Consider the following 13,158-nt stretch of genomic DNA (forward strand, 5'->3'; position numbering starts at 1 on the left):
CCAAGTGGCTCCTGCAATCTGCCATCCAGAAGCGGGGCCGCTGAGTTTTGTTTGCCAGAGAAAAAGCTGTGGTTTGTGTTTGGGGGCCTGTGGCTGGCAGTGGCCGGCTGGCTCCTGAAAATCCACGATACGCAGCATGGTTCCCAGACCCAAGGTGGCACCAGTGCCAAGTGGGGCTCGTTTGACAGTGTCAAGTGCCTCCTGCAATCTCCCATCCAGAAGTGGGGCAGCTGAGTTTTTTTTGCCAGGGAAACGGACCTTTGTTTTTTATTGGGGTCTGTGGCCGAGAGTGGTCTGCTGTCTCCTGACAATCCACAATACGCAGGATGGTTCCCAGACCCAAGGTGGCACCAGTGCCAAGTTGGGCTGGTTTGATAGTACCAAGTGTCTCCTGCAATCTGCCATCCAGAAGCGGGGCAGCTGAGTTTTGTTTGCCAGAGAAAAGGGCCGTGGGTTGTGTTTGGGGGCATATGGCTGGTAGTGGCCACCTGGCTCCTTAAAATGCACGATACGCCACATGGTAACCAGACGCAAGGTGGCACCAGTGCCAAGTCAGGCTGTTTTTGTAGTACCCAGTGGCTCCTGCAATTTGCCATCCAGAAGCGGGGCAGTTGAATTTTGTTTGCTAGAGAAAAGGGCTGTGGTTTGTGTTTGGGGGCCTATGGCTGAGAGTGGCCGGCTGGCCCCTGAAAATCAACGATAGGCAGGATGGTTCCCAGATCCAAGGTGGCACCAGTGCCAAGTAAGGCTGGTTGTATGGTTCAAAGTGACTCCTGCAATCTGCCATCCAGAAGCGGGACAGCTGAGTTTTTTTTGCCAGAGAAAAGGTCCATGGTTTCTTTTTGGGTCATACGGCTGGGAATTGCCGGCTGGCTCCTTAAAATGCTCGATACGCAGGATGGTTCCCAGAGCCAAGGTGGCACCACTGCCAAGTCGGGCTCTTTTTGTAGTAGCAAGTGCGTCCTGCAATTTGCCATCCAGAAGAGGGGCAGTTGAGTTTTGTTTGCCAGAGAAAAGGGCCGAGGTTTGTGTTTGGGGGCATATGGTTGGGAATGACCGGCTGGCCCCTGAAAATCCACGATACGCCGGATGGTTCCCAGATCCAAGGTGGTACCATTACCAAGTCGGGCTGGTTTGATAGTCCCAAGTGGCTCCTGCAAACTGCCATCCAGAAGCGGGGCAGCTGAGTTTTGTTTGCCAGGGAAATGGGCCGTTGTTTGTGTTTGGGGGCCTGTGGATGGGAGTGTTCGGCTGGTTCCTGAATATGTACGATACGCAGGATTGTTCCCAGATCCAAGTTGGCAGCAGTGCCATGTTGTGCTGGTGTGATAGTCCCAAGTGGCTCCTGCAATCTGCCATCCAGAAGTGGGGCAGTTGATTTTTGTTTGCCAGAGAAAAGGTCCGTGGTTTGTTTTTGGGGGCATATGGCTGAGAGTGGCCGGCTGGCCCCTGAAAATCCACGATACACAGGATGGTTCCCAGATCCAAGGTGGCACCTGTGCCAAGTCGGGCTGATTTGATAGTACTAAGTAGCTCCTGCAATCTGCCATGCAGAAGCGGGGCAGCTTACTTTTGTTTGCCAGGGAAACGGGCCGAGGTTTGTGTTTGGGGGCCTATGGCTGAGAGTGACCGGCTGGCTCCTGAAAAGCTACAATAGGCAGGATGGTGACCAGACCCATGGTGGCACCAGTGCCAAGTTGGGCTGGTTTGATAGTACCAAGTGGTTCCTGCAATCTGCCATCCAGAAGCAGGGCAGCTGAGTTTTGTTTGCCAGAGAAAAGGGCCTTGGTTTGTGTTTGGGGGCATATGGCTGGGTGTGGCCAGCTGGCTCCTTAAAATGCACGCTATGCAACATGGCTCCCAGACCCAAGGTGGCACCAGTGCCAAGTTGGGCTGGTTTGATAGTACCAAGTGGCTCCTGCAATCTTCCATGATCACGTGGAGAAATACTTTCTGGTTTCAGCCTCATGCTCTTTCTTCTCTCCCTCAACTTCTCTATCACCTCTCATCTGGTTCACATGCGCTGTCTTCAAGGTCCACAGGCTACTTTTCACAGAATCTTCTGGCCTGATGAAGTAAGAATGATGAATAGAACAGAGCTGGGATCTATTTTCCAGTTTGGATAAAATGCATTCTGCACACAAATCCAAGGAGAACGGGCTGCCCCGATGCCCAGAAAATCTTTCACTCCTGCTAGTGTTCTATGTCAACCGCAACTTAGTCTGAAAGAAAAGCTTTTTCTCTGAGAGCATCTGAGAGGTTTGCATGAAGCACTGATATCTGACATATGCAATTTTGAATAGGAGAGGAAAAAGGAAATGGCAAGGAGTTTTTAATTTTAGTGGTTTCAATTTTAATTTCCGTGCACTTTTTCAAAACTTGTCAGCTCAAATGCCCATCAACATCTTTTAGTCATCTGTAAGTCAGTATTCATATAAAATGTGCTTCAAATCCAAAGAATTTCAAATTTGCACTCCAAGCTTCTATGCCTAGATTTATGATTTCCTACACATATTAGATGAAAGGAAGGCCTTTTGTACTGTGGGAGTGCTGGAACACTGGAACAGGTTGCCCAGAGAAGTTGTGGGTGTCCCATCCCTGAAAGTATTCAAGGTCACCTTGGACGGGGCTTGGAGCAGCAACAAAGGAGAAGCTTGATGGTAGAGAAACAAAGTTGGACTATAGAAGAAACTCGGATTGAAGTATAGGATCAAGTTTTCTCTCAGCTCTTGGGGTAAATTCAAAGTTGTACAAAATGACATTTATCTGTGCTATTCACTACTGTAACAGAAAGTTTCATGAAAACTGTACAGAAGATAGTAAATTTTAAAAGAGATAAGAATTACAGCATAAAATCCATGGGATAGGTTACAACATGAGACACTCTCTAAGAGAAAATCTCTGTGTTTCAGCACTTCATCGGGGTAAGATTTCATGAAGTGCCAAAGAAGGCGGCAAAATATCATTCGGGACATTATTTACTGGAATTCAGCCTGGCCATTAGTAGGAACTGCCTTTGAACATATCATGTAGATATACCACACACGCTTTCCCTTCACTGAAAAATTACTGTTTACAACAAATAAGCAATTGACGATCAAAATTGATTGAAAGCATCTTAAACATGTCAAGTATTTCATTGTAGATGATCTGTGATCCAAATGCTTCTTCCACCTTCGAGAGGGACAGAAGAATTCTTCCATATCATGATGGTTTAAAATTGTATCAACCAATGTTTTCTGCTGAAAAGATATCATCTATTTTTTTCTATTTTTGGAAGAAAATATTCCTAGACATACAACAGGTGAGAACTAAGTAATTTTAAAGAAACAAATGAAATGAAAATATTCTGTAAATAGAATGAAATGAAAAGCTGTGTTTTAAATAGGAGCTAAATATTAAACAGAATTTTTGTACCAGGCATTTGAATTACTGCACCAGCTCTTTTGCCCATCAAGAGAGGCATTTAGCATTTCAGTCTTTTCCAAGGTGTTCATGATCTGCTATGCTGATCTCTGTGTGTGCCTAGGTGTGTGTGGAGGGGGGGGCATATGAAGGGGAGTGTGTATGTTTGCTTTACAATTGTTGTGGCAGATTCATGCCTCAGCTCCACATTTTGTTTTAAAAAGGTCACACCGAGTGGATATGAAGTTTACTATCAACAAGAGATCGATTCCCAAATCATCCATTTGACTCTCCCTTATAAATCATGTGCTTTGTTGCATATTTTATCAAATATACTTTCAAGCCAGATGGAGGAAGGAGGATGTGGGAATCCCTCCACCATCTTGCAACTTTTATGTAAGTAGGTTTTCAAGAAAATCATCATTTCTCTTTTAAATATGTCTGGAACAGGCATGATGGTAGTGTCAACCTGTTGGAGTTTTTGTTGCTGGAAGAAGTTGTACAAAAGGATTGGTTTTTACATTGACCAGTTACTGAATCAAGCGCAGGAATACATTGGAAATTTAGCTGGGGGTTCCTTTTCCCAGCAGACTACTTCTAGAACGAGCTTGTACACTGAAGCTGACTCTTTTGCTCTCTTTTTGTTTCTTTCCTATTTTCTTGGCTTCTTTGCCACTATCTAGACAATTTTGGAACTTTGTTCCCAACTAAAATGGTTTCAATAGTCTGATTGTGATCATACATTTTTACAAGGAATTTTTAAAATCTTTCCTCGAGTCCAGAAAGTCAAGGACTTAGATCTTTTTCTTCCCTTATCAATATTGCCATGAAATTGATAAATAAAGACCAACTCTTTATTTTTGTTTTTAACCCACGTAGATAATTCCCATCCATTAATCCATTTTGTGGACCAATAGCTGCCATTCTGATGGAAGCTGTCACTTCTTAACAATAGGCATTCTGTGACTATGTTGACTGCACTTTGGGTGAAGATCCTAACTGGTCTTAGATATACATAGGGAGAAATTTGCTCAGCCAGTGTCAGTCTTAAGCATGCGTATCAGAAGATCTTTCTAGAGCTGGGAATTTTCCCATGAAAGGGATTCAGTTAGGGAAGAGACACTTGTGCCAGAGTTTTACATTCTTCTTGAACACTGCTTAAGGAACTTAGATGCCATGTCCATTTGGATCTCTGTCTGCACAGAACTTTGTCATGCCAGTGCTTTGAAATGCATCTTGAAGAGAATTCACTAGCACAGAATGAAAGAGAGTGGAAGGGGTTGGTGGGGCTAACCAGGCCCAACCCCCCTGCCTAAACCAGGATACCTAGAGCCTCTTGCCCAGGATTCTATCTGGGTGTACTTTTAATGTCTTCAAAGATCCAGGCTCCACAATCTTTCTGGGCAGTCTGTGCCGTGGTTCAGTCACCCTGACAGTAAAGGAACATTTACTGATGTTCAAAGGCAATCTCCTGTATTTCAGTGTGTGCCCACTGCCTCTTGTCTTTTCCCTCAGCATCACTGAAAAGACACTGATTCCCTCCCCTTTGCACTATTGCTTCCATATGTATGTGTGATGCCATGTAGAGGTATGTCAAAAACCTCCCTGAAGCCCAGGCAGATAATATTCCCTTCATCTACCAGTCAAGTTGATTCATCAGAGGAGTTTAAAGTGATGTTCAGCATGAAATTCCCCTGAAAAATCATGCTAACTACATTATTTGGTCATCTGTCATGTGCCTGGCAAGGATTTCCAGGAAGAGCTGCTTCATCAACTTCCTGGGGATAAAAAAGAGGCTGGCTGGTTTGTACTATGGCGAGTCCTCTTAATTGCCTTTTTTGAAGATGGGTGTCATTTGCTAACATCCACTCTTTAGCTCCTCTTCTCATCTACACCTCGGCAAAAAGCTTTTCCACTATGTCTGGCTAGGAAAAACTGTGCCAGCACAGAAAACATCTCCCATCGTGTTCTAGAAGTTGCACGGATGTCTGCCAAGTGTTTGGCAGGAAGAAAAGAAAAGTTGTCCAAAACAGCTTCCAATCGAATGTTCCTGTGATTGGAAAAGTCAGGAGAGTGCAAAGGTACTGTTTTCTATCAGTTGGCAAGGTGCGCACACAATCCCAGTGTTGTACAGCTTGCTTCTTCACCTTCCCGAAGCTGTCACTCTCAGGAGGTAAGAGCCGCTGCCGGGCGTCTTTTGGCAGAAGCCGCGCTAAGGAGAGCCCTGTGAGCGGCACAATCGTCTTTGCGCGAAGAAGCCGCTTCTTGGGCTCCGGCAGCCGGCGAGAGCGGCAGCTTCGGGAAGGTGAAGAAGCAAGCTGTACAACACTGGGATTGTGTGCGCACCTTGCCAACTGATAGAAAACAGTACCTTTGCACTCTCCTGACTTTTCCAATCACAGGAACATTCGATTGGAAGCTGTTTTGGACAACTTTTCTTTTCTTCCTGCCAAACACTTGGCAGACATCCGTGCAACTTCTAGAACACGATGGGAGGTGTTTTCTGTGCTGGCACAATTTTTCCTAGCCAGACATAGTGGAAAAGCTTTTTGCCGAGGTGTAGATGAGAAGAGGAGCTAAAGACGAAGGTAGGATGCTCTCCGGAGGTAAGAGCCTCTGCCGGGCGTCTTTCGGCAGAAGCCGCGCTAAGGAGAGCACTGTGAGCGGCACAATCGTCTTTGCGCGAAGAAGCCGCTTCTTGGGCTCCGGCAGCCGGTGAGAGCGGCAGCTTCGGGAAGGTGAAGAAGCAAGCTGTACAACACTGGGATTGTGTGCGCACCTTGCCAACTGATAGAAAACAGTACCTTTGCACTCTCCTGACTTTTCCAATCACAGGAACATTCGATTGGAAGCTGTTTTGGACAACTTTTCTTTTCTTCCTGCCAAACACTTGGCAGACATCCGTGCAACTTCTAGAACACGATGGGAGATGTTTTCTGTGCTGGCACAGTTTTTCCTAGCCAGACATATTGGAAAAGCTTTTTGCCGAGGTGTAGATGAGAAGTGGAGCTAAAGACGAAGGTAGGATGCTCTCCGGAGGTAAGAGCCGCTGCCGGGCGTCTTTCGGCAGAAGCCGCGCTAAGGAGAGCACTGTGAGCGGCACAATCGTCTTTGCGCGAAGAAGCCGCTTCTTGGGCTCCGGGAGCCGGCGAGAGCGGCAGCTTCGGGAAGGTGAAGAAGCAAGCTGTACAACACGGGGATTGTGTGCGCACCTTGCCAACTGATAGAAAACAGTACCTTTGCACTCTCCTGACTTTTCCAATCACAGGAACATTCGATTGGAAGCTGTTTTGGACAACTTTTCTTTTCTTCCTGCCAAACACTTGGCAGACATCCGTGCAACTTCTAGAACACGATGGGAGATGTTTTCTGTGCTGGCACAGTTTTTCCTAGCCAGACATAGTGGAAAAGCTTTTTGCCGAGGTGTAGATGAGAAGAGGAGCTAAAGAGTGGATGTTAGCAAATGACACCCATCTTCAAAAAAGGCAATTAAGAGGACTCGCCATAGTACAAACCAGCCAGCCTCTTTTTTATCCCCAGGAAGTTGATGAAGCAGCTCTTCCTGGAAATCCTTGCCAGGCACATGACAGATGACCAAATAATGTAGTTAGCATGATTTTTCAGGGGAATTTCATGCTGAACATCACTTTAAACTCCTCTGATGAATCAACTTGACTGGTAGATGAAGGGAATATTATCTGCCTGGGCTTCAGGGAGGTTTTTGACATACCTCTACATGGCATCACACATACATATGGAAGCAATAGTGCAAAGGGGAGGGAATCAGTGTCTTTTCAGTGATGCTGAGGGAAAAGACAAGAGGCAGTGGGCACACACTGAAATACAGGAGATTGCCTTTGAACATCAGTAAATGTTTCTTTACTGTCAGGGTGACTGAACCACGGCACAGACTGCCCAGAAAGATTGTGGAGCCTGGATCTTTGAAGACATTAAAAGTACACCCAGATAGAATCCTGGGCAAGAGGCTCTAGGTATCCTGGTTTAGGCAGGGGGGTTGGGCCTGGTTAGCCCCACCAACCCCTTCCACTCTCTTTCATTCTGTGCTAGTGAATTCTCTTCAAGATGCATTTCAAAGCACTGGCATGACAAAGTTCTGTGCAGACAGAGATCCAAATGGACATGGCATCTAAGTTCCTTAAGCAGTGTTCAAGAAGAATGTAAAACTCTGGCACAAGTGTCTCTTCCCTAACTGAATCCCTTTCATGGGAAAATTCCCAGCTCTAGAAAGATCTTCTGATACGCATGCTTAAGACTGACACTGGCTGAGCAAATTTCTCCCTATGTATATCTAAGACCAGTTAGGATCTTCACCCAAAGTGCAGTCAACATAGTCACAGAATGCCTATTGTTAAGAAGTGACAGCTTCCATCAGAATGGCAGCTATTGGTCCACAAAATGGATTAATGGATGGGAATTATCTACGTGGGTTAAAAACAAAAATAAAGAGTTGGTCTTTATTTATCAATTTCATGGCAATATTGATAAGGGAAGAAAAAGATCTAAGTCCTTGACTTTCTGGACTCGAGGAAAGATTTTAAAAATTCCTTGTAAAAATGTATGATCACAATCAGACTATTGAAACCATTTTAGTTGGGAACAAAGTTCCAAAATTGTCTAGATAGTGGCAAAGAAGCCAAGAAAATAGGAAAGAAACAAAAAGAGAGCAAAAGAGTCAGCTTCAGTGTACAAGCTCGTTCTAGAAGTAGTCTGCTGGGAAAAGGAACCCCCAGCTAAATTTCCAATGTATTCCTGCGCTTGATTCAGTAACTGGTCAATGTAAAAACCAATCCTTTTGTACAACTTCTTCCAGCAACAAAAACTCCAACAGGTTGACACTACCATCATGCCTGTTCCAGACATATTTAAAAGAGAAATGATGATTTTCTTGAAAACCTACTTACATAAAAGTTGCAAGATGGTGGAGGGATTCCCACATCCTCCTTCCTCCATCTGGCTTGAAAGTATATTTGATAAAATATGCAACAAAGCACATGATTTATAAGGGAGAGTCAAATGGATGATTTGGGAATCGATCTCTTGTTGATAGTAAACTTCATATCCACTCGGTGTGACCTTTTTAAAACAAAATGTGGAGCTGAGGCATGAATCTGCCACAACAATTGTAAAGCAAACATACACACTCCCCTTCATATGCCCCCCCCTCCACACACACCTAGGCACACACAGAGATCAGCATAGCAGATCATGAACACCTTGGAAAAGACTGAAATGCTAAATGCCTCTCTTGATGGGCAAAAGAGCTGGTGCAGTAATTCAAATGCCTGGTACAAAAATTCTGTTTAATATTTAGCTCCTATTTAAAACACAGCTTTTCATTTCATTCTATTTACAGAATATTTTCATTTCATTTGTTTCTTTAAAATTACTTAGTTCTCACCTGTTGTATGTCTAGGAATATTTTCTTCCAAAAATAGAAAAAAATAGATGATATCTTTTCAGCAGAAAACATTGGTTGATACAATTTTAAACCATCATGATATGGAAGAATTCTTCTGTCCCTCTCGAAGGTGGAAGAAGCATTTGGATCACAGATCATCTACAATGAAATACTTGACATGTTTAAGATGCTTTCAATCAATTTTGATCGTCAATTGCTTATTTGTTGTAAACAGTAATTTTTCAGTGAAGGGAAAGCGTGTGTGGTATATCTACATGATATGTTCAAAGGCAGTTCCTACTAATGGCCAGGCTGAATTCCAGTAAATAATGTCCCGAATGATATTTTGCCGCCTTCTTTGGCACTTCATGAAATCTTACCCCGATGAAGTGCTGAAACACAGAGATTTTCTCTTAGAGAGTGTCTCATGTTGTAACCTATCCCATGGATTTTATGCTGTAATTCTTATCTCTTTTAAAATTTACTATCTTCTGTACAGTTTTCATGAAACTTTCTGTTACAGTAGTGAATAGCACAGATAAATGTCATTTTGTACAACTTTGAATTTACCCCAAGAGCTGAGAGAAAACTTGATCCTATACTTCAATCCGAGTTTCTTCTATAGTCCAACTTTGTTTCTCTACCATCAAGCTTCTCCTTTGTTGCTGCTCCAAGCCCCGTCCAAGGTGACCTTGAATACTTTCAGGGATGGGACACCCACAACTTCTCTGGGCAACCTGTTCCAGTGTTCCAGCACTCCCACAGTACAAAAGGCCTTCCTTTCATCTAATATGTGTAGGAAATCATAAATCTAGGCATAGAAGCTTGGAGCGCAAATTTGAAATTCTTTGGATTTGAAGCACATTTTATATGAATACTGACTTACAGATGACTAAAAGATGTTGATGGGCATTTGAGCTGACAAGTTTTGAAAAAGTGCACGGAAATTAAAATTGAAACCACTAAAATTAAAAACTCCTTGCCATTTTCTTTTTCCTCTCCTATTCAAAATTGCATATGTCAGATATCAGTGCTTCATGCAAACCTCTCAGATGCTCTCAGAGAAAAAGCTTTTCTTTCAGACTAAGTTGCGGTTGACGTAGAACACTAGCAGGAGTGAAAGATTTTCTGGGCATCGGGGCAGCCCGTTCTCCTTGGATTTGTGTGCAGAATGCATTTTATCCAAACTGGAAAATAGATCCCAGCTCTGTTCTATTCATCATTCTTACTTCATCAGGCCAGAAGATTCTGTGAAAAGTAGCCTGTGGACCTTGAAGACAGCGCATGTGAACCAGATGAGAGGTGATAGAGAAGTTGAGGGAGAGAAGAAAGAGCATGAGGCTGAAACCAGAAAGTATTTCTCCACGTGATCATGGAAGATTGCAGGAGCCACTTGGTACTATCAAACCAGCCCAACTTGGCACTGGTGCCACCTTGGGTCTGGGAGCCATGTTGCATATCGTGCATTTTAAGGAGCCAGCTGGCCACACCCAGCCATATGCCCCCAAACACAAACCAAGGCCCTTTTCTCTGGCAAACAAAACTCAGCTGCCCTGCTTCTGGATGGCAGATTGCAGGAACCACTTGGTACTATCAAACCAGCCCAACTTGGCACTGGTGCCACCATGGGTCTGGTCACCATCCTGCCTATTGTAGCTTTTCAGGAGCCAGCCGGTCACTCTCAGCCATAGGCCCCCAAACACAAACCTCGGCCCGTTTCCCTGGCAAACAAAAGTAAGCTGCCCCGCTTCTGCATGGCAGATTGCAGGAGCTACTTAGTACTATCAAATCAGCCCGACTTGGCACAGGTGCCACCTTGGATCTGGGAACCATCCTGTGTATCGTGGATTTTCAGGGGCCAGCCGGTTACTCTCAGCCATATGCCCCCAAAAACAAACCACGGACCTTTTCTCTGGCAAACAAAAATCAGCTGCCCCACTTCTGGATGGCAGATTGCAGGAGCCACTTGGGACTATCACACCAGCACAACATGGCACTGCTGCCACCTTGGATCTGGGAACAATCCTGCGTATCGTACATATTCAGGAACCAGCCGAACACTCCCAGCCACAGGCCCTCAAACACAAACAACGGCCCATTTCCCTGGCAAACAAAACTCAGCTGCCCCGCTTCTGGATGGCAGTTTGCAGGAGCCACTTGGGACTATCAAACCAGCCCGACTTGGTAATGGTACCACCTTGGATCTGGGAACCATCCGGCGTATCGTGGATTTTCAGGGGCCAGCCGGTCATTCCCAGCCATATGCCCCCAAACACAAACCTCGGCCCTTTTCTCTGGCAAACAAAACTCAACTGCCCCTCTTCTGGATGGCAAATTGCAGGACGCACTTGCTACTACAAAAAGAGCCCGACTTGGCAGTGGTGCCACCTTGGCTCTGGGAACCATCCTGCGTATCGAGCATTTTAAGGAGCCAGCCGGCAATTCCCAGCCGTATGACCCAAAAAGAAGCCATGGACATTTTCTCTGGCAAAAAAAACTCAGCTGTCCCGCTTCTGGATGGCAGATTGCAGGAGTCACTTTGAACCATACAACCAGCCTTACTTGGCACTGGTGCCACCTTGGATCTGGGAACCATCCTGCCTATCGTTGATTTTCAGGGGCCAGCCGGCCACTCTCAGCCATAGGCCCCCAAACACAAACCACAGCCCTTTTCTCTAGCAAACAAAATTCAACTGCCCCGCTTCTGGATGGCAAATTGCAGGAGCCACTGGGTACTACAAAAACAGCCTGACTTGGCACTGGTGCCACCTTGCGTCTGGTTACCATGCGGCGTATCGTGCATTTTAAGGAGCCAGGTGGCCACTACCAGCCATATGCCCCCAAACACACCCCACGGCCCTTTTCTCTGGCAAACAAAACTCAGCTGCCCTGCTTCTGGATGGCAGATTGCAGGAGCCACTTGGTACTATCAAACCAGCCCGACTTGGCACTGGTGCCACCTTGGGTCTGGGAACCATCCTGCGTATCGTGGATTCTAAGGAGCCAGCCGGCCACTCCCAGCCACAGGCCCCCAAACAAAAACCTAGGCCTATTTCTCTGGCAAAGAAAAGTAGGCTGCCCTGCTTCTGGATGGCAGATTGCAGGAGACACTTGGTACTATCAAACCAGCCCGACTTGGCACTGGTGCCACTTTGGATCTGGGAACCATGCTCTGTATCGTGGATATTCAGGGGCCAGCCGGCCACTCTCAGCCATATGTCCCCAAACAGAAACCTCGGCCCGTTTCTCTGGCAAACAAAACTCAACTGCCCCTCTTCTGGATGGCAAATTGCAGGATGAATTTGATACTAAAACCGCAGGCCGACTTGGTAATGGTGACACCTTGGGCCTGGGAACCATCATGCGTATCGAGCATTTTAAGGAGCCAGCCGGCCACTCCCAGCAATATGCCCCCAAAAACAATCCACGGAATTTTTCTCTGGCAAACAAAAATCAGCTGCCCCGCTTCTGGATGGCAGATTGCAGGAGCCACTTTGCACCATCAAACCAGCCCGACTTGGCACTGGTGCCACCTTGCATCTGGGAACCATGCTGCCTAGCGTGGATTTTCAGGAGCCAGCCGGCCACTCTCAGCTATATGCCCCCAAACAAAACCCACGGCCCGTTTACCTGGCAAACAAAATTAAGCTGCCCCGCTTCTGGATGGCAGATTGCAGGACGCACTTGGTAGTATCAAACCAGCCCGACTTGGCACCGGTGCCACCTTGGGTCTGGGAACCATCCTGCGTATCGTGGGTTCAAAGGAGCCAGCCGGCCACTCCCAGCCACAGGCCCCCAAATACAAACAATGGCGCTTTTCCCTGGAAAACAAAACTCGCCTGCCAACTTTTTGATGGCAGATTGCAGGAGCCACTTGGTACTATCAAACCAGCCCAACTTGGCACTGGTGCCACCATGGGTCTGGTAACCATCCTGCCTATTGTAGCTTTCCAGGAGCCAGCCGGTCACTCCCAGCCATAGGTCCCCAGTCACAAACCTCGGCCCGTTTCCTGGAAAACAAAAGTAAGCTGCCCCGCTTCTGGATGGCAGATTGCAGGAGCCACTTGGTACTATCAAACCAGCCCAACTTGGCACTGGTGCCACCTTGGGTCTGGGAACCATGCTGCGTAACACAGATTCTAAGGCGCCAGTCGGCCACTCCCAGCCACAGGCCCCCAAACACAAACAACGGCGCTATTCTCTGGCAAACAAAACTCAACTGCCCCTCTTCTGGATGGCAAATTGCAGGACGCACTTGGTACTATAAAAACAGCCCGACTTGGCACTGGTGCCACCTTGGGTCTGGGAACCATCCTGCTTATCGATCTTTTTAA

The sequence above is a fragment of the Melospiza melodia genome, chromosome 2 (genome assembly GCF_035770615.1).
Source record: "Melospiza melodia melodia isolate bMelMel2 chromosome 2, bMelMel2.pri, whole genome shotgun sequence".
In the NCBI taxonomy this organism is placed as follows: Eukaryota; Metazoa; Chordata; class Aves; order Passeriformes; family Passerellidae; genus Melospiza; species Melospiza melodia.